Consider the following 21,953-nt stretch of genomic DNA (forward strand, 5'->3'; position numbering starts at 1 on the left):
CCCTTAGGTATTCCTTGCTCTCCCTGCTGCTGGAGACTAGGTTCTAGTTGTCAGTCATGATTAGTTACCTAACTAAGCTCCCAAGTCACAGGTGGCTGCTCTCCTCTCCAGTCCCAGCAGCAGCAAAGGTCATTTCTAGCTGCCCAAAACTGTTTCATCAGGAGCTTCACACCCTCACTGTACTAGGCAAAAAGCAAGATCCTGCCAGTGCGATACCAGCAAGGAAACGTACAACGGAGGACTACACTTAACCCAGTATTACTCATACAATAGCCTGATTGCATGATGATGGCAGACAGTACTTCCTGCAGCTGTCAACATAATGCTGGGTGGTGGGAAATAACTTAGCAACCTCTATGGTGCCAATGGCTTTGGAGATGAAGCAACTTTGGGGGGAGTTACAAGTCTTTATCCCTGGTGGAGGAAACGCTACCGAATGGCAGATGCCATGGCAGAATGGACTGGGCTCTCCTGCCTTGGTTGGCAACCAGTCTATGAGTGGAGCCCTGAAAGGCAGATGGAGTTAAGATCTTCTTCACAACAGCAGCTCCTGCAGTCAAGCTGGCTCCAAATGTACTAGTCTCTACCTTTCCTTTGGGATTAGCCAGCTAGCCTGAGAGGGGGTCATTGATATATGGGCAACTCAAGTGCCTCCATATAAACTGCCCAGGGACACAAGAGCCATAACTGAGTGCACATTCAGCAGGACAATGCGAAGACAAAATGCCTTGGATGCCCCTGCCCCACTAGGTTATATTTTACTATGGTACTCTCCAAGGGAAAATGGTAGGGGAAGCAGTGGTGAAATCAACTTCTCCCAGAATTCTGTGCAGTGATGAGCATCTCTTACAGATTCAGAATTCAGACTACTGCGCTGATGCAATGAGCTATAAAGGAGCACGCCTGGGTTTAAATATTAATTGCTTTGATAAACACAGAGCAAATTGAACATGAGATGAAGGATGAATATGCAACAAAACAAACCAAAGCCTAACAAAACAAGGAATCAAGGATAAGGGCTCCCCATCTGCCTAGAAGACATTGTTCAGCCTGTTTAACATAATTTAATTTATTGGTGCCCTAAAGCATATCCATCTGAATAACAAGCTTTATGCCAGTTACTGGAGTTGTGCAGTAACTGGGATATTTCTGCTTAGGGGTTATTTTTTTAAAAGAGGCTTCTATTCTGAACTGGAATTAAAACAAAGCATCTTTTGAAATGAACATTTTCATTCGGAGTCAACTGAAATGTTCCTTCACAATTCAAATTTGTTTTCCATTACAGCTTACATTATAAAAAAAAAAAATAAAATTCTACGTGAAGAGTTGAAAAGGTTGGATCCAAACGTTTCAATATTAAATGCCTTGTTTTGGGTTCTTTTAGATGAAGTCTGCTCTGGGCAGTGTGCTGAGGGAGTTCGGTGCACAGGTGGTATTCTCTTCCATCCTACCAGTGAACGGATGCGGAAGACAGCATGAGAACTGCATCCGAGACCAACTGGCGGCTTCGGCAGTAGTGTCTCGAGGCAGGCTTCGGCTTCCTGGACAACAACCCGCACATCATGACGAGGGACATGCTCAGTTGGGATGGGCTTCACCTGTCCCTCAAAGGTAAGCGTGTGTTTTCTTCTAGGTTGGCAGATCTCCTCCGGCGGGCTTTGAACTAGGCTCGTCGGGGGGAGGGGAAGATGAGGGCGGGGGAAGCTGTGGACCACCAAACCATGTGGCACCCACAAGGACAGCCCAGCCTGGAGAAAGAGAACATTGGGAACCTGCAAGACAAGGGGCGGGCAGCACTATGGCACAGGTAAGAAACGAGAAGGTAAGAAATAAGGGGCCCCTTGGAACTCGGAGCGGGGGGGCAGCAAAGGCACCAGTCGCAGGGCTCATGTGCCTATATACTAATGCTAGGAATATGGGAAACAAGCAGGATGAACTAGCGCTCATGCTTGCACAAAACACCTATGACTTAGTGGGGCTAACGGAAACCTGGTGGGATTCGTCCCACAACTAGGAGGTACATATTGAGGGTTACAGATTGTACAGAAAGGACAGGGTGGGGAAGAAAGGGGGAGGGGTTGCGCTCTATGTCAGTGAGCAATATACATCAACCCTCATCAAGACGGAATCCAAGGATGAGGAAGTAGAAGGATTGTGGGTTAGGCTACATGGGGGGCAAGGAGAAAGGGATTTGGTGGTAGAGGTCTGCTACAGACCCCCACATCAAGGGGAAGAAATAGATGCGGGGCTCCTGAGGCAGCTCTCAGAGACCATAAAAGCTAAAGAGGCGGTTGTCATGGGGGACCTAAACTACCCATACATCTGCTGGGAGACACAGAATACAAAGTCCCACCACTCATGCAGGTTTCTAACCTGTGTACAGGACCTCCACCTGACACAGGAGGTACACGGTCCCACTAGGGGGAATGCCATACTGGATCTGGTATTGGTAACGGGGGATGACATGGTAGGGGACCTACAGATCGGTAGCCATCTGGGGGACAGTGATCACCTAATAATTGAATAAACCATAAGACGTCGAGTGGGTAAGGTAACGAGTAGGGTGAAAGTGCTAGACTTTAGGAAAGCTGATTTAAGTGAACTCAGGCGATTAGTCAAGGACGCACTGCAGAGTAGGAGTTTTGAAATGATTGGAGCCCAAGAAGGGTGACTGTGCCTTAAGGAAACGATCCTTCGGGCACAAAGCGAGATGATCCCCACGCGGGGTAAAAGAGGGAAAGGGGCCAGGAGGTTTCCCTGGCAGACTGCAGAAATCCAGGGCAGCCTAAGGGCCAAAAGGAGAGCACATAAATAGTGGAAACAGGGAGAGATCACCAAAGACAAATATACCTCCTCTGCTCGTGCTTGTAGGGAGGCAGTTAGATGGGCCAAAGCTACCATGGAGCTGAGGATTGTATCCCAAGTAAAGGACAACAAGAAATTGTTTTTTAGATATATAGGGAGTAAAAGGAAGGCCCAGGCAGGAATAGGACCCCTGCTAAATGGGCAGAAACAATTGATAACGGACAGGGGGGACAAGGCTGAACTCCTCAACGAGTTCTTTGCCTCAGTGTTCCTAAGCGAGGGGCACGACAAGTCTCTCACTGGGGTTGTAGAGAGGCAGCAGCAAGGCACCAGACTTCCATGCATAGACCCTGAGATGGTGCAGAGTCACTTGGAAGAACTGGATGCCTTTAAGTCAGCAGGCCCGGATGAGCTCCATCTGAGGGTGCTGAAGGCACTGGCCAACATCATTGCAGAGCCACTGGCGGGAATATTTGAATGCTTGTGGCACACGGGCCTAAGTCCCGGAGGACTGGAAAAGGGCCAATGTGGTCCCCATTTTCAAGAAGGGGAGGAAGGAGGACCTGGGCAACTATAGGCCAGTCAGTCTCGCCTCCGTCCTTGGCAAAGTCTTTGAAAAAATTATCAAGGCTAACATATGCAAGAGCCCGGCAGGACAAATTATGCTGAGGGGAAACCAGCACGGGTTTGTAGCAGGCAGATTGTGCCTGACCAATCTAGTCTCGTTTTATGACCAGGTTACAAAACGCCTGGACACAGGAGAAGGGGTGGATGTCGTATACTTAGACTTCAGGAAGGCCTTCAATACGGTATCCCACCCCATACTGGTGAACAAGTTAAGAGGCTGTGATGTGGATGACTACACAGTCCGGTGGGTGGCGAACTGGCTGGAGGGTCACACCCAGAGAGTCGTGGTGGATGGGTCGGCTTCGACCTGGAAGGGTGTGGGCAGTGGGGTCCCGCAGGGCTTGGTCCTTGGACCGATACTCTTTATTGTCTTCATCAGTGACTTGGACGAGGGAGTCAAATGTACTCTGTCCAAGTTTGCAGATGACACAAAGCTATGGGGAGAAGTGGACACGCCGGAGGGCAGGGAACAGCTGCAGGCAGACCTGGACAGGTTGGACAAGTGGGCAGAAAACAACAGAATGCAGTTCAACAAGGAGAAATGCAAAGTGCTGCACCTAGGGAGGAAAAATGTCCAGCACACCTACAGCCTAGGGAATGACCTGCTGGGTGGCACGGAATTGGAAAGGGATCTTGGAGTCGTAGTGGACTCCAAGATGAACATGAGTCGACAGTGTGACGAAGCCATCAGAAAAGCCAATGGCACTTTATCATGCATCAGCAGATGCATGACGAATAGGTCCAAGGAGGTGATACTTCCCTTCCAACTGCGGTCTGACCAGCGCCCGATAGAGTACTGCATGCAAGTCTGGGTGCTGCACTTCAGGAGGGACGCGGAAAACCTAGAGAGGGTCGAGAGAAGGGCCGCTCGTATGGTTAAGGGCCTGCATACCAAGCCCTACGAGGAGAGACTAGAGAAACTGGACCTTTTCAGCCTCCTGAAGAGAAGGAGGAGAGGCGACCTTGTGGCTGCCTATAAGTTCATCACGGGGGCACAGAAGGGAATTGGTGAGTATTTATTCACCAAGGCACCCCCGGGGGTTACAAGAAACAATGGCCACAAGCTAGCAGAGAGCAGATTTAGATTAGACATTAGGAAGAACTTCTTCACAGTTGGAGTGGCCAAGGTCTGGAACGGGCTCCCAAGGGAGGTGGTGCTCTCCCCTACCCTGGGGGTCTTCAAGAGCAGGTTAGATAACCATCTAGCTGGGGTCATCTAGACCCAGCACTCTTTCCTGCCTATGCAGGGGGTCGGACTCGATGATCTATTGAGGTCCTTTCTGGCCCTAACACCTATGAATCTATAAGTTTCACTGAGTGAAAATTTTTATTTCTACAAAACGTTTTTCAAAGGAAAAAGCATTGCGTCCGATTACCTTTACTTCTAACATGTTTCCTACGTCGCGTTCTAATGCTTAATTCATGTAGCGTTTTAAGGACTTTTAAGACTGGGGGGTTTTTCAATTTTTATTCAATACTATCAAAGTCTTGTCTGGAATAATGTTTGAACATGTCCCGCAGTGAAATAATTCTGTTTTTCAAGTTAGGGCTCTTGACTTAGGCTTTCTTTCACCAAAGGAACATGCAACTCAGGGCTGTCTTAAATCTTTTAGACATAAGAAAGCTTATTAACTTCTTGCAACCTAAAGAAGAGGAGAAAAAGGCAAGGAAAAGAAAGGGGGAAATATTGGACCCTGGTCCTGAAAGAAATTTCAACCCAGAGGACATGAGGGTGAGTGTGAAGGGAAATTTCCAAGTTTCATCCCAACACAAGTAGGATTCTGTTTGCCAAGGTTAGCTGACACAAGCACAGAAATGGAGTAGCAATCAATTTGTCTCGAAGAAGGTCAACTGTCCCTTTGAGATGATGGAACTTGTTTTATCATCCAACTTTTAAAACATCTACACAGAGCAAGACATGCTCTTAACCTATAAAATAATACTGAGTTTGAAATTTTAAGAGGATACGCACACTACAATATATATAATTTGAAGTGAAAATAAAGCAAGTGGTTGGCTAAACATTTTTTTCCAAAGAGGCCATGCTACCTAGAAGAAGTTAGATTTAAATATTCCAAGCCTTTTTACTCTTGCAAATAAACATTTAAACATGGAGACCACTGCTTGTACGACTAGTCTAACCAATGTGATAACCATTGATTGAAATCAGTGGAATAGTGCCCAGACATGTTTTATATCAGGTGACTGACTGGTGCTCTCTGTGTATGGGGCGGGGGTCTCCTTGTGTATAAAATTGAGATTCGTACCAATTGGCAGGCTGATGAAACAAGCCTGGGAATTTTTCCACCGATTTCAATTATTTCTACCTGAAATCTTGGCCTCATAGAACACAGAGTCAAGACTAGCATGCATTTGAATGCAACCAGAATTTCATCCTTTGGGTAAGTTTCCTAGAAGTAAAATAACAGCCTTAAAATATCCTCTAAGCTTTCATCAGAGGTTTTTCTTCAAAATATACCAGTTGACAACTTTTTGGTGGCCATTGGTATGGTTTTGTGGTATAATTTTATTCCCATTAACCATAAGAAAAAAATACAACAAATAAAACCATACCAAAGAGTAGGGGTGTGCAAAGCAGGCAATATTCAATTTGGATTTGGCTGGATTCAGGGGACAGTGATTTCGTTCTTCAGATCACTGTCCCAATTTGATTCGGCTGAACTTATATCTGAAGATTCAATTCTGATTCAGAGAATCAGCGATTTGGACATAGACACAGCTTTATATGCTTTTTCTACATACCTTGAGGTCCCAGGTACAGCTCGTGAGCGTTGAGCTGGTGGGGTGGATGGGGCATCTCACAGGAGCACGGGGGGCTCTCCAGCATGCTCAGCGGCAGACCCAGAAGTGGACTGCAAAAAGCATAACAAAATGCATAGCATCTTCAATGCCTTGTTTCTCTATTATTGTTCAAGACATTCACTAGCACAAGAAATTTACCCCGTGGGCAGGCAAGAGTTCAAGAAGGCACCACTTAAGAGAAGTAACAGAATCTAAGGGAAAAATTACAGGACTCCAGAGGCCTCATGTATATTCTCAGCTCTGCTACTGACCCACCGGGTCAACTGAGCCAAGTTATTTCACTTCTCTCTGCTTCAGTTTCCCCAGCTATAACAAAGAAAAAGATTGTGACTCCCTTTGGAAAAAGGAAAAAGTGCTATATAAAAGGTAGGCAACATGATAAAGTGCTACTTATTCTAAGGCATATCATCATGGCCTTCTGCAAATAAGTGAACCAAGCCCTGATGAGTTCACCACCTGCATTCCCTCAGGTTTGGTCCTCATTCTTCATATTTCCCAAAGAATAACAGTCCAGTAAAAATAATGGATGAGAGGAAAGTGTCACATTCCTTAGCAGTCCTAGAGTCTATATTCTCCTCTCTATATATTAGCTCTTCATTTTTATTAACACTGTCCAAATACAGCTTTCCTTTTTTCCTCCAAACACAGCTTTGGAATATGTGAACTGTTTCATCACTGCTAAGTATACAGTACAAGGACCTACCTACCTCCTGTTGCTTCTCACGTTCAGTGGCTTAAAAACAATGAAAAACTGTTTCTGACTATTTTAAGTGTAGCAACGTAGCTAAAATTGGATTATATTGGCTCCCAAAAAAGTGATATCTGGTATTGGCCTCCAGCGAAGGTATTCATATGCTTTTGTACTTTCAGGAACAGGGTTTACAACCAAATATATGCACATATACTTTAAATAGACTGCAATCATAACCTCATGTACAAATGGTATGTTAGGAGCAACCAACAGATGACACCAAGGTGGGGGAGCAGTAGATATGCTGGAGGGTAGGGCCAGGATTAAGAGAGACCTCAACAAACTGGAGGATTGGACCAAAAGATATCTCATGAAGTTCAACAAGGACAAGTGCAAAGTCCTGCACTTAAGACAGAACAGTCCCATGCTCCGGTACAGGCTGGGTACTGGCTGGGCAGCAGCTCTGCAGAAGAGGTCCTGGGGGTTACAATGGACAAGAAGCTGAATATGAGCCAGAAAGTGTGCCTTTGTTGCCAAGAAGGCTAATGGCACACTGGGCTGCATTGGTAGAAGTACTGCCAGCAGATTGAGGGAAGTGATTCTTCCCTCTATTAAGCACTGGTGAGGTCACATCTGGAGTAGTGTGTCCAGTTTTGCTCCCATCCTCCAGCTTCAGAAAGGATGTGGAACAACTGGAGAGAGCCCAGCAGAGGGTAATGAAAAGAGTTAGGGGGCTGGGGCACATCACTTATAGGGAGAGGCTCAGGGAACTGGTCTTATTTCGTCTGGAGAAGGGCAGAGCGAGAGGAGATTGGATAGCAGCCTTCAACTCCCAGAAGGGTGGTTGCAAAGAGGATGGAGCTGGACTGTTCTCAGCAGTGGCAGATGACAGAACAAGGAGCAATGGTTTCAAGAAGTTGTAACAAGGGAATTTGAGGTTAGATATTAGGAAAAACTCTTTCACAAGGAGGGTAGTAAAGCACTGGAACAGGCTACACAGAGATGTTGTGGACTCTGCATCCTTGGAGGTTTTTAAGACCTGGATATACAAAGACTTGGGTAGGATGATTTAGTTGGGGCTGGTCCTGCTTTGAGCAATGGATTGAACTAAATGACTTCCTGAGGTCCCTCCCAACCCTAATTTTCTATGATTCTATGAAATGGCTGGGAAAGTAGCTAACTGGGTCATGCATTCGATGCAAACAGGCAGACAACGTGCATAGTACATCTATTCTCGTGTATGCCCTGCCATTCACATCAGTGTTTCAAAATTAGGAACCGCTTGCATCCCATACTTTGGTACAGATCTTCAAAAGCTCACAGCATTCTCATTTAAGCATCAAGCAGATCTAATTTGGGCAACTAAATAAGATGCATTTGCTTTGCAAAAAAACCCGACAAAACACAAACGCTCAGTATATACACGTCCTTAAAGAACAAAAGGGTCTACTGGAAGGGACGCGGATCTGATAGTCTGTTTTTTCCTATTACTTGGTTGTCAACTCATGGGTTTTGGAGTGACATGCTGATACTCTTTATATAACTGGCCTTCAGACCTCACCAGACAGATATCATTAAGCAAACATTGCATTTAGCAACCAAATCATTCTGTACCCATTTAAATACTTATTCAATTGGTATGTTGAATAAGCATCTCCTTAGAATAGAAAAGCTCCACTGAATTGCATAAGCGTATAATCTAAAATGTCCTGTGAAGTGAGATCTTTATTCCCTGACTTTTCCTCACTCCTTAAAAAGGATGGCATGGGCTCAGCCTAAGAGAGTTGCATGGATGTCCTCCAAGCGTCTCCCTCAAACACTCCAGCATAAAGAAACATCAGGAGAGGAGTCTTCAGTGGGCCGGACAGCAGATATTTCAGGCAGCCATGAGGACCGAAGGGCAGCTCAAGGAGACAACTCTTAGATGGGCTCTGTCATCTGCACTGGTGTCTCTCTTGGCCCATAAGGAAGCCCGAGATCAGAAAAGCACAGTGATTGCTCTATATCACTACAGACCCTGTTTTGCCCTTGGTTATGTGCTTTATGCTGTCTTTGTAAGTGGTGCAGCACTGAATCAAACCCCTGGGCTCAGAGAGAACAAAGTTGGTGAATGGCTTTGTAGGCTTCAATAACAGAATACACCATATGCTATTACAATCTACGGGGTGGCTCCAAAACCCATTTAAAAAGGTGGCAGTGAGGAAAAGATTATATTCGAGAGGGTATTCCCAACTAGGGTTGAATCTGAAAGTTGAACACATGAGAGCCATGCAGTTTGGATAACCATGATCATACTGTAACTTTATTTCGTCTTTTAAAACGATCTCTAACAGGAAAGCAATTTTGGCTAGTTCCACCAGTAGTCAATATAAAGAAAGATTTTACTGTGCTATTGAAGGAGAACAATAGACACTTTCATCACCATTATGTGTAAGCAAACAGACCACGTATGCGGCATAAGCTATCAGAAAGTGGAGGACATAAACTTGAAACAGTAAGGCTAGCGCAAACTAGAATAAACTGGCTTTTATTAGCTGTAAGTTACTCAGTAAGGGAAATTTAAATTAGCAGCAAGTGGCGATTGGTGAAGCTGTTGCTGTGATGATATCCTCATGTTTCCCATATAATGCTTTGTGTAATTTGAGAAGCGTAACAGGCAATCTCCCTGCGGGGCAGTTGTCCATTCAGAATGCATTCTTTAATAAATCAAGTCTTTAAACTTATGTTGTGGTTCATCTGAGCCTCCACCCAATGAACCCGGGGACTTAGATTTTCCCCCAACACTATAAACAATGCTGAAAAACATTTCTACTTAAAATAAGCCACTGCCCACACTGCGATTCCTGGACTATTTGCTGGGACAAAAGCCATCACAAGCAACAAAGAACAATAAGGAATTGAACTTGATTGATTGTGTACATTATAAGAATGAGAGGATGATTTGGTAGCTGAAACTGTGCATTTGGGCCCACAATAGCTGGGCTCATTTCCTAATCCAGCCAGTGACCTCCTGTTTTACTAAACCAATTTAGTTAGCATGTGATCCAAAGTATCTTACCAACATACCTCACCTTTGATGCACTGTTAGCCTCAAATAAGACTACTAATATGCTTAGTGTGAAACACATGCTTAAACACCTTTCTAAATTGAGGTCCTTAAGTGCTCCATGCCTCAGTTTCCCATGCTTGATGCAATAAGCCACCCTGCTGTGCGCGCGCTCTGTATGAACTAACTGCTTCCCTGTGGTGCTATGTGAGCACCCTGAGCTGCTCTCTCTCATGGGCGTGCTCATTACCCCAGGCTCAGGGCCACTCAGAAGAGGCTTAGCTGCCTCATTTCCAGCACTTGGCATGTGTGGATGGGGGGCTTCATGCTTTCCATGCATGCTCCTCAAAAACTAACAGCATGGAAATAAATCAGGCATATCCTGTGCCTGTTGTGGCCCCAGTCATGAAAGCTCAAATGCACACATGATTTCACTGGTGCTAGTTACCCCATTGATCCCGATACTACTCACAACCAAGCATATGCATAATTCATTGGAGGATCTGTGCAAGAAAAGATCTGTGTCCAAGACTCTTAGATGTTAAGGCTAGACCTCCAAGATAATAGAGACCAAAGATTTTTTACACAATCATTTTGGCCTCAGCCCCATGACTTACAGTTGAAATACAGGGCCAAAGGTCTGCTTCTTTCTAAGACTTGAAGAAGGGTGATTTGTGGCCAAAAGGTTGTCACATCTCTCTGCCAGCTACACAGATGGTTTAATAAAAGATACCACAATTCAGACATTTCCTGGACCATAATAGCTACAGTAAGACTCCAGCCCGATTAGTTGTACTATAGAATTTATTTCCCCAAGGTGTGCAGTCCTGATTTGAAAACAGGAACTGGTGAAGAACACACTGCACCTCCAGGTGAATGGCAACCTAGCCCCTTCGATAAAAACACATTATTTCTCATCTTGAACCTATATTTTTTGCTAAGTAAAAAGCAATCTGTTTTCAGGAAACCCACAAAGACACTTATGGAACACAGTCAAATCACCTCTTAAGGTTGTCTCCAGCAAACTAAACAGACAACTTCTTCTGTCAGTCATTATTTTGGAAGATTTCCCAGATCTCAAATCACTCTTGATTTTTCTTCCGTCTTTTCCAGCATTTCAGTATAGACACCAGAACTGGACATCTCATTCTAGTAATGGGCTTGCCTGAATTGTATACTATGTCCATGCACCTGCTTATCTTCTTAGGATAATATTTGGAGAGCAGGAAGCATCTCTTAACTTTAGGTTTGGACAATGTGTCTTGACCTCAACCAGGTCCTCCAGATGCTAGTGCACTAAGTCACATAATATGAGGAGTCACCCAAGGTAGCTGATCACCTGAATTAAGACAGAGGTCATTTCTGCATGGCTCTTGAGAAAGCAGAACTTGAATTAAAATTTTGAACTGAGATGAATAAATTGCCACTTTGAGAGAAAGCACCAGATATAGAGCTCCTGAAGGTTATTAAGATCCCACAGGCATTTAGAAACCAAGCCTATTTGCAGCATGCTATCATCTTAAAATAATGTCAAATACCAGTTCCAGCTAGAAAAAAGGCTTAAAGTAGATAGGAAGTTTTGTATTTCCCTGGTGCTGAAAAAGAAGATGAAAGTAAAGGTCTGAACTCATGGAAACTGGATGCCAAAGTTTTTAATGGGTCATCTTATTATTATTGCAAACAGCAACTTCAATGATCAAGCTAGGAAAAATAAGAGCAGGTATTTCTGCAAAATGAGAGTGAATGACTAGCGCTTTGAATAGAATTGTAAATAGTTTCTACAGTGCATTTATAACTGTGTCAACAATAAACCCACAAACTCAGAATGATCTAGGCTTCAATTTGGGATTCCTAGCTGTGAAATCTTAATGCAAGAAATATCTAAACAAGTGCATATCGTGCACTAATGTGTTTTCCTGAGTTGAAAGGGAACCTCTCTGGCTGTACTCACTACTATTATCTGCATAAGAAATGTTTCCACAGTCATTTAAAACAACCATGAACAGACACATTTAGACCCCTAATATGCTTGTCTGCTTAATTTGAGGTCTGATATGAAGATTTGGAATGGCAATACTGAAAACAACAGTGAACATCATAACAAGCCCCTTGAAAGAAATGGCCTTCTGAATGAATTTTTCTTAGCCACGCAGCATAGAATATTTCCCAGTGGTAGTGGATATTCAGAGACAAGAAGAATAGGACTTGACTGGTTCTTTCCTTCAGCTTAAGAACTGATGCACCACATAGAACATGAGTCTAAAACAAGGAATTAGCAAGAGCATTTTGCTTTCCTTGAACCTCAACAATAGCTCAATGACTTTGAAAATGAAAGCACTGTAAGAGCCAGTTGTAAAAGCTCATTAAAGTAAGTGAAAAGACTCCATCCAGTGACTTAAGTAGGCTTTGAATACACCCCTTTTCTAGGACTACACCTACTGTAGAACGTGGAGTATGATCCAGGTGAACACGATAAACACAGTCAGTGGTATAGCATTTGGAAGGGAGTCCCGGGATTATTTGAAAGTCCGGATCTACAGTATACACATAACAGCCACTACAGAAGCTTGGACACACAGAAACCTGGGCACAGAACCACATATCTGCAAGTGCAAAAACATGCCAGACAAACTGGAAGCCATTCCAGAAAGTCAGTCCCTGTACATCATATTTCTAACCCCACTTGGTAGCATTATGCATAGTGTCATTAATTCATAGATTCATAGATGTTAGGGTCGGAAGGGACCTCAATAGATCATCGAGTCCAACCCCCTGCAAAGGCAGGAAAAAGTGCTGGGTCTAGATGACCCCATCTAGATGCTTATCTAACCTCCTCTTGAAGACCCCCGGGGTAGGGGAGAGCACCACCTCCCTTGGGAGCCCGTTCCAGACCTTGGCCACTCGAACTGTGAAGAAGTTCTTCCTAATGTCCAATCTAAATCTGCTGTCTGCTAGCTTGTGGCCATTATTTCTTGTAACCCCCGAGGGTGCCTTGGTGAATAAATACTCACCAATTCTCTTCTGTGCCCCCCTGATGAACTTATAGGCAGCCACAAGGTCGCCTCTCAACCTTCTCTTGCGGAGGCTGAAAAGGTCCAGTTTCTCTAGTCTCTCCTCGTAGGGCTTGGTATGCAGGCCCTTAACCATACGAGTGGCCCTTCTCTGGACCCTCTCCAGGTTATCCGCATCCCTCTTGAATTGCGGCGCCCAGAATTGCACGCAGTACTCCAACTGCGGTCTGACCAGCGCCCAATAGAGGGGAAGTATCACCTCCTTGGATCTATTTGTCATGCATCTGCTGATGCACGATAAAGTGCCATTGGCTTTTCTGATGGCTTCGTCACACTGCCGACTCATGTTCATCTTGGAGTCCACTAGGACTCCAAGATCCCTTTCCACTTCCATGCCACCGACCAGGTCATTCCCTAGGCTGTAGGTGTGCTGGACATTTTTCCTCCCTAGGTGCAGCACTTTGCATTTCTCCTTGTTGAACTGCATTCTGTTGTTTTCTGCCCATATGTTCAACCTGTCCAGGTCTGCTTGTAGTTGTTCCTGCCCTCCGGTGTGTGATTTGAATCACTGTCCTGATTTGATTCAGCCAAATCTCCAAGTTAGCCAGGAAAAGGCCATCCCCTGCCCACTCTCCCAGCCTACCATTGGCTGCCCCGCCCAGCTCCCAGCATCTGGGGAAAAAAAAGCCCTGGCTTCACAGGTGCTGGTGGGCAGGGGGGTGCTCCCCTCTCCCCCCCCCCACTGCCCCACACTGCATGGGGGGGCTCTCCCTTCCCCCCTCCCCTAGCCCCCTCACAGGTGCTCCACACAGGCCAGCTCTGGCCCTTTAAGAACCCCCCCGACTCATATCGCTCATGTGGAGGGGGGGGTGCGATCCCCGCTGCCCCAAGCCATGTGGGGGGCTCTGCACAAGCCCCCGAAGACCAGAGGCTGCACCAGGAGTGATGAGCCCTGGGGTTTTTCTCTGCTTTTTTTTTTTTTTTTTTTTTTCTTAAAGGGCAGAGCCCTGGCAGGGGGGCAGTCATGAGGGGGTTCATACAGAGTCCCCCATGCAGCATGGGGCAGTGGGTACATGCAGACATTACATTTAGATTGGCCTAACTGGGGTTAGGTTAAGCTAAATGACTATCTGTGCAGACATTAGAGGAGATTCAGTTGGATTAAAAAATACCAGGCCCTATCTAAACTAGTTCACTTGTGGAGGCGAACCAACTTAGATCTTGAATGGCTTAGTTGTGTCTACTGAATGTCTGCTCATGTTTGGAGCACAGTCCCAGGGCTGGTAAAGCTCAGCTACTCTTCCCCACTCTTCCCCACTCTTCCTACCTGCCTCCCAACTCTGACTAGGCTGTTTTTAGTTCCCCAGTCGCCCCAGCCCTGGAACTACAACCCCACACAGACACATCAACACCCCTCCCCACCGCAGGGTCATCTGTCCTTCCCTCTCTGCTCCCTCCACCTGCTAGGCCCTCTATCCACCCCAAATTACCTACATGGAATTCCTGGCACCAGCCAAGGTGTGCGCTTGCTGCTCCTGATCTATCACGGCACAGCTTAACAGTAAGATACATGAGCATAGACCAGGTGCAAATGTCTGCACAAACCTGAAGGTGCAACCCTGCCTTGCCTTCTGCCTGACTTCAGACTAACACAGCTAACTACCTCACTTTGCTACACACAGAAGGAGGTTTGCCGCACCTGCCAGGCTGAATTCTCCAGGCTTAGACAGATGTACTTCAAACCATCCCATTTCCCATACCACACACACGTCAGGTCAGGTTTCTGTCAACCAGTCCTACTCTGGGTTAATTCCTTGACAAGGTACCAAACAAACACAAGTCCAACAACATTCAAGGCAAGCTGTGGTGTTCAGCTCCTCTAAAAATCTATTCTGCTGCCTTTGTGAATATTGGGGATTTGTATACAGACCCCATGTGCACGTGCATGTCCCTGCTTAACATCTGCTTCGTTCTCCTAAAGCGTCTCTTCTTGGAAGTTGAGAAAGCACCTTGTTCCTTCCAAAGCAAATCATAAGAACAACTACTAAAGAAATCAAGCCCCAAAATTGGGGAATTTTACAACCTTCATTTAGGTAATACAATTAAGAGCATATGGATAGGGAGGAAAAATTGTTTTAAAAAAATTGCACTACCAACCCCAAAAGGGAAAGTAACTACTGTAAAAGGTTAAAGGTGGCATTTTTATACTTGGCATCAAGATGAAGTATGGACATGCTGGAGAAATATGAGAGCCAAAAGTCTTACCACATTAGTACCAATGTGCCCTTTAATGTTTTCAATGTTTAGGACTTGTGTGCCTGCCTAGGAAGATAGGGTGTGAATTAACAGCATACCAACTACTCTTCACTGATTTCCATTATGGACAATTTGAAAGAGCTCCAGCATGGGTTCTATGCAGCTCAGCTCAATTAAAAACAAAGCAAAATTTATTTAATCCCACCCCCCAAACTCAACTCAACAAAAAAACCCCAGGTCCCTACTGTAAAAGTAGTGCTTGGAAATAAATGTTGAAGTTAAGCAGAACCATAACAATTCTAGAGGATCTCTGCAGTTAGCTGCATTATACTGAGCTGAACTTAAAAGTATACTAAAAGTGTTCATATACAAAGTTATTGCAGATTTGTACACAGCTTACCAGTGCATGAATAGACCGTGGCAAAGAAATCCTCAATCTGCTTCTTATGATCTCTCTCTACCTCAAGTAATGTTTTGTTTAAACACCACAAGGACCATGAGCACCCATCATAAATGCTGAAGGATGAATATGTCTTTTTTAAGGTACCAGTTAGTGTGTTGGAAAAGAAAATGAATGAAGAGATAAGAAACGTGAGAGAAGAATAGGAGGGCAGCAGATACAGGTTAAGGTAAAGGCCCAAACTGATCAGGTACATGCCAAGCTAGTCAAAGCTAACCAGGATCTCCAGTCCTAAGATTCAAAGGAAAATCACTGTGATTTATTTTCACAAAACAGAAAGAGGTCCTGCCCTTTAATGTCCAAACATAAACACAGCCAAGCTTCCTTCAGTCTGAATCACAACAGCAGCATTATAAATTGTGCCTCACCTTGGCAAAATATTTGCACAGCAATCAACAACAAACGCTTGAGAACTTCTCTCCTGCAGACTGCTGCACTCAAGCCCCAGCTCCAAACACAGCAAACTACTTAATTAATTAAATCCCCCACACCTGGCTCAAATCATCTCTCCAGCCCCCAGAGGGAACACCTGAGGCCATTATTCTAACCCAAGGAAGAAGTTTAACTCCTTCCCTGCCAATTTCTGAGGATGGAGAATGGTTTCTTTATTACTCATTGGGATGAAGTCTAGGGAATAAAAATATTAGTGGATTTCAAGGATTTTAAATAAACTGTGTGCCTCAATATAAGGCCCATCATGGCTGCTGAAAATAAAAAAAAAAGGAATCCCAGGTTAGGAGTGCTAATGGCATGGAAGTAGCTGTTGACAGCCATTTATCAGAAGACAAGATTACATCTCATGAATAGATTGGGAATAATGGAACCATTACATTTCAATTTCCTTTTTCATAATCACAGCACCTGAGACTTGGTGAGAGTGAATCTCCTAAACAAGTTGTATAACACATAATTGCATTGCTTTGCAGAGAGAATATTGGAATGGAAAAGGGGCTGGAGAAATAAATTGCAAATATCAAAGATGTTATTTAGTAAAGCAAGTGGTGGGTCAACTCTAGATTTTCAAGGTGATTTTTTTAGTCCACATTGAATATAGCAACTATTTAATATGTCTTACTGTTGTGGAAATAAGTTTAACCAGGCCTCTTACTTGACTAAGAAGAGAGAGAAAGAGAAGAGAAAAAGATGCTGATGCTATTTGTTTTAAAATGTTCTAAGATAAGGAAAAACCTTCATGCCTTGTTTTGTCTGTGTGCAGATGTTAACCTCCTCCTTTCCGCCGAACCAGAAGCTGATAACTGTTCCCAAAACATAATGTTGTTTTTTTTCTGAATAAGTAAACTGCTTATGAGTGACAAATGAATGATCAACATCTTTCTGTTTCTCTCAAGGTTGCTTTGCCTGAACCCTGCATCTTTTCTCGCTGTCTAAAGTATAAGCACGCTTGTAAGTTTGTAGAGGTCAGAGTTCCTTTGAGAACTCTCCCTGTGATCACTTGTATAGCTCTAAATAAACCTAGATGGCTCTGCCAATTCTAATACAACCACAACGCTAAATTTGATTTCTTCCACACTGTGCATTACTTCCATTGGGTTATACTTTGGGAGATCAGAAAAACTTGTCTAACTACAAAGCAATTTGAAGAAAACAAACAAACAAACAAAAAAAAACAACCCAGAACAACTCAGACCCTCTTCATTGTGCAGAAATTTTTCCTTGCCTAGGAAGACTATTTAGATCCTCTTTTTAATATTTTATACACCAAACAATGTTGCATTTTCTGATGAATTAGAGTGAAAAGTACTCTTTAATGGAAATGCAGTGTTCTCATAAAAATCCTGATAAACACAGTCATTTGCAAACTTCATGGGAATGCTCTCAATGGGCTACAATTCATTATTTATTTCAAGAAATACATCACTCAAAATTAATACACTGATATCTATCGAATCCAAAATATGACGGAGTACTGGCATGGCAAAGACAAACAGAAAGACGAATCTATCATGGCTTAAGTCAAAAGCATTGGTTTAATTAGAAACTTGCCTCCACGTAAACATAATTTTTTGACCCTGGACCCCCTTATGCTACAAGAATAATGCTCATAAAGGAACAAGGGTCAATACTCCAGGAACCTCGCTGCTAATATATATCATACATGCAATGCACGAGTTCATGAAACAATTTGGCTACAATAGAACAATGTATAGACCCAATACTTCAGGAAGGTACTAGGAATGATGTCTGTTCCCCAAAATAGTCTATTAAATTACTTGATAGTAGTCATTACACCAGTGTTGTCCAGCTGCGACCAATATGAGGATCACAGAAAAAAGTTAGCAAAGCTTGTTAGATCATCTGTTTCAGCCAAGGCAAGCTCAACATGCATTCCTCCAAAAATTGATACATCAGACATCAAACTAATTTTAGATCATGTCTTAGCTAAGAGGCACCAAGGGATGCTAAAGGTTTTACAAACTTTAAATCACTTCACCAGCTAATTTGGGGGTGAAACATCTCATACATATCGATTACCTCCAACACAGAATGGTAACTCAGTGGTTTTATGCATCTCTGGAGGATGTACATCAGTGATGTTCAGTATTCAAAGACTTGAAATGAAGATTCATGCCACTTCAGAGAAAAATTGCTTGGCTAAAACTGGAATATGGCCAGAACATTGGAGCTAACACCACTATTACGACCTCTCACAACAGAATGGTGATCTTCAATATCCAGTAACATATTGTGTGAAAAGAAAACCCCTTAATTAAATAACACTGTGCAACACCAGGTCACGCAGCTGGTGAAGCCCTGATTCTGAAAGAAAATAACTAAGTCAAGCTGTCCTTTACTAGTAAAACCCAGGGAGATGATTGTGGTAGCTGGTACCCATACAACTTCAACTCACAGCACATTCATTTTTTTGACAAACAATTTTATTTTGGCCTCACTTGTGCTAGGTTCTTCTTCTCCTCTCAAGACCCCAGAGACATGTACAGTGAAAGCTCTAGAAAGCACCAGCCTTTAGGTTTTTTTACAAAAGCAGGTAATTTACCTTGCAGCTTTTGTGCCAGCTTCTTCTGAGCTTCACAGATCAAAAGAATGAGTTGACACAGATATCCTGGGCTGAATTAGAGGCTTCCTCTCCCACTTACTGCCAGAAAACAAGGAAAAAAAAAAAACCCTACATATAATGCAAACAAGAAAACAAATGCAACAGAAAGGGCTGTTTATGTTTTGATGGCTGCAATATAATGCTGCAGGTGATAGGCAGGATCCTTCCTTTTTGAAAGACAGCTGAGAATTAACTGGTGGCACAGTGAAAGATAAAAATTAGCTTTAAAGGATGAATGTGTGGAAAGTGTCTTTGAGCTTTTCTTTTTTGACAGATTATTCTTGCCACTGGAGTGTCACAAAAGTAAAACATTTAAAAAGGAGTGGGGCCAGATCATCTCCTGGTGAAAGTCAACATGGATTCATGAACTTTGTAGGAGCTCTCCCACTTTACACCCACTAAGGATTTGCCTTATGCTGTGGGTGTTCAGTAGTAGTCTCAACCATTCCCTTCACCACCTTACATTATCATAATGCAGCCATCTAGCTTGCTTGCTTTCTTTAATACATCATTGCTTTCCAGGCCTGTGCCTGTGTAAGGTAAGCAACTAATTAGCAATGGAAGACATCTTGAGAGCCTGTCTTATGTACCCTTTCTCTGGTTTGTTTGTTTCTTTCAAGACAGTTGCAAAATCCATGGGAAGCAAAACAAGTGGATGCTCAATTTTTCCTCTCTTTTGTACTGGTGTAAATAAGGAACAACTTTTTCAACTAGAGAAGCAAGATTGAGGAACATAGAATGCATCATAAATGTATTTGGAACAAAGACACCCTAACCAAACACCCAAACACGTTTTCTCTGCATGTTGGAAATTAATGGTCCACCAGCTGGGGAGTAGACAGGACATGGGCAGAGCCCTGACTTGACACAGTCGGGTTTTTGGAAGTCAGTTTTTGGAAGGACATTGCAGTTGGACTTCCCTCTACTTCCCCAGGGAGGGATGGAAACAGGTACATCTTTCAGAACCTATTCCTGAGGCACTTTTGTCTCAGCCTAGCACAGAGCATGGTTATGTATATCAGAACAATTTTAATTCATTTTTTTTTCAAATGTTAATTCTTCTATTTACCATCCACTGGCTTCCAAATCTCCTTCTCTTGCCAGCAAAAAAGACTTGGAACTGATCTTCAGCAGCCTAACTGGGTGAGGTCCAGTTTTAGCTTCAGCATTTCCGTTCCCAACCAAAAGTGTTCACATCAGACCCTCTGAAGTCAAAAGAGTTACATACCTGTTCATCTGAACTAAGCACCTGACAGGTCATCTTTGACTCCTCCTGGAACGGTTAGGACATAGAGCAGCACGTAATGACTATAACAACAAGCTGGAAGCCATTTAAACATTATAGGTAAAGTCCTAGGCCACTCAAGTCAGTAAGGCTGAAATTTTACCCCATATGACAGCATCTGCAGAAACAAAAATGAACCCAGTGGAAGCATCTCTGGGATGTGCTTGTAAACCCCTCAGACCAGTTTTACTTCAGGTGACACCTGAGTCAACAGCTACAGATGAGTAACACCAGTAACACCACCAGTCAATTGAAATGCCAGAAACCAACAACAAACTTCCATCTACTTCTACTTCCTGGGCAACAACATTTTCCTCACATATTGCTCAGTTTTATTTTATGACCATTTGGGGTATGAATGTGTTTATCACAACAAGGTCCCCCAAATCCACAGCCGATAATGCAATTGCTCTCTGTAATTCTCTCTATATGAAAGCCTTCACCTGTCTGTCTGTCTGTTTCTCTGTAATGCTTTATTCACACTCGGATTGGTTGTCTGAAACAACCAATCAGAGAACTGCAAGAGTGTTCTGGACAGGAGGTGGTGGTGGCAGCATGCTGCCATGATAGCGGTGACAGAGCAGACAGAGCTGGGGGTGATGCCAGTGGTACTGGCCTTGTCCCTCCCCCAGCCCTGCTCCTTGGAGATGGTGGGGTAATGAGGTGGTGGCAGTGCAGTGCTCCCCCACTCTGGCCTTGCCCCCACCACCACCGAGCCCTGACAAAAGCTGGCAGATGCGGAGGTGGTGGGGAGGGTAGAAGGGAAGCAGGAAGCAAGGGGCACAGTGGCAGCGCCCCACTACCAGGCCCTGACAACAGTCAGGAGGAGGGAAAGGGAGCCGGGGGGAGGGGGTTGCACACAGTTGGATGTGCAGTGGCAGCAGCACAGGGTGCTGAGTGGCAACTGCTGCCGCTTGCAAGCTTCAACCCCACTCCCACGCCTGAGAGGTGGTGGCACTGCAGGGTGAGGCGAGGGAGGCTCATGGAGGCTGGGGGTGGGGCCCACGGGGCCAGACACAGAGGGTAGGGGGGGGCACACAGGGACACATATGGGGATGGGAGGGAGCATGGGGAGCACTGCAGGGTGCTGGGTGGCTGAGGAGGTTGCTGCATGCAAACTCCCTTCCCCACCAGTTCCTGGAAGCCAATGGTGGTGTAGGGTGGAGTGGCAGGGGGTGGGGTGCACAGGGCCACACTGGGGACAGGGGGGGCCCTGTGCACAGGGAAAGTTCTGTCCCAGACCCCTTCCTAGTTCAACTTCACTCAGAGTCCCCCAGCAGCCCTTGCCTGGGCTGTGCTGTCTGCTCCAAAGAGCAGGGCTGGCCCCACACCCCCAACCCCTAACTGGAGCAATAAGGACTGGCTCAACTGCCCTCCTCCCACCAGGCAAATCTGTGTTGAAATGTCAGAGGGAGTAAGTATATACAGATTTTTTTAATAGTGATCGTCAAAAAACGGTACTCTTTTTCCTACACTAAGAATTTCAACTTTTGCCACTACATTCTAACATCTGAACAATTTAAGGCCAAAAAATTTGAAAAAATGGCTTGCAGGTATTTTCTTCTCTTGCCAATGCATTTTTGACCAATGAAAACACTTCCCATGAGAATTTTAGTTTAATCCAAAACCTAGCTTTCTCTTTGAAAGACTTTTTTTAGAGCATTTTCAGCTAGCCTGATCCATGATCAGCTGCTTTAACTACAAGTTTATTTTACCACACTTGAACCTTGGATAATAACGCCTGAATGCTTTCACATGGCAATCACTTCTGCTAGCAGAAAGCAGAACATTATAACAATCAGAAGGTAGATCAAAGATACCACGGAGACCTTCTGAGAAGATATATGCCTGCATTCCAATTCAAACTTAGGTT

General features: G+C 44.3%; 1 long non-coding RNA gene across 1 annotated transcript in view; it reads right to left on the reverse strand.

Moving 5' to 3' along the window:
• The window catches only part of LOC132245586 (uncharacterized), a 44,118-nt gene extending 27,880 nt beyond the window's left edge, over positions 1–16,238 (reverse strand). The window contains exons 1-2 of the long non-coding RNA XR_009457290.1: positions 16,088–16,238; positions 6,196–6,305 (exon numbers count right to left, since the gene is read on the reverse strand). This is a non-coding gene — a long non-coding RNA (uncharacterized LOC132245586). The remainder of the gene's footprint in view (positions 1–6,195; positions 6,306–16,087) is intronic.
• Positions 16,239–21,953: the final 5,715 nt, after the last annotated feature.

Source organism: Alligator mississippiensis, chromosome 15 (genome assembly GCF_030867095.1).
Source record: "Alligator mississippiensis isolate rAllMis1 chromosome 15, rAllMis1, whole genome shotgun sequence".
NCBI lineage: Eukaryota > Metazoa > Chordata > Crocodylia > Alligatoridae > Alligator > Alligator mississippiensis.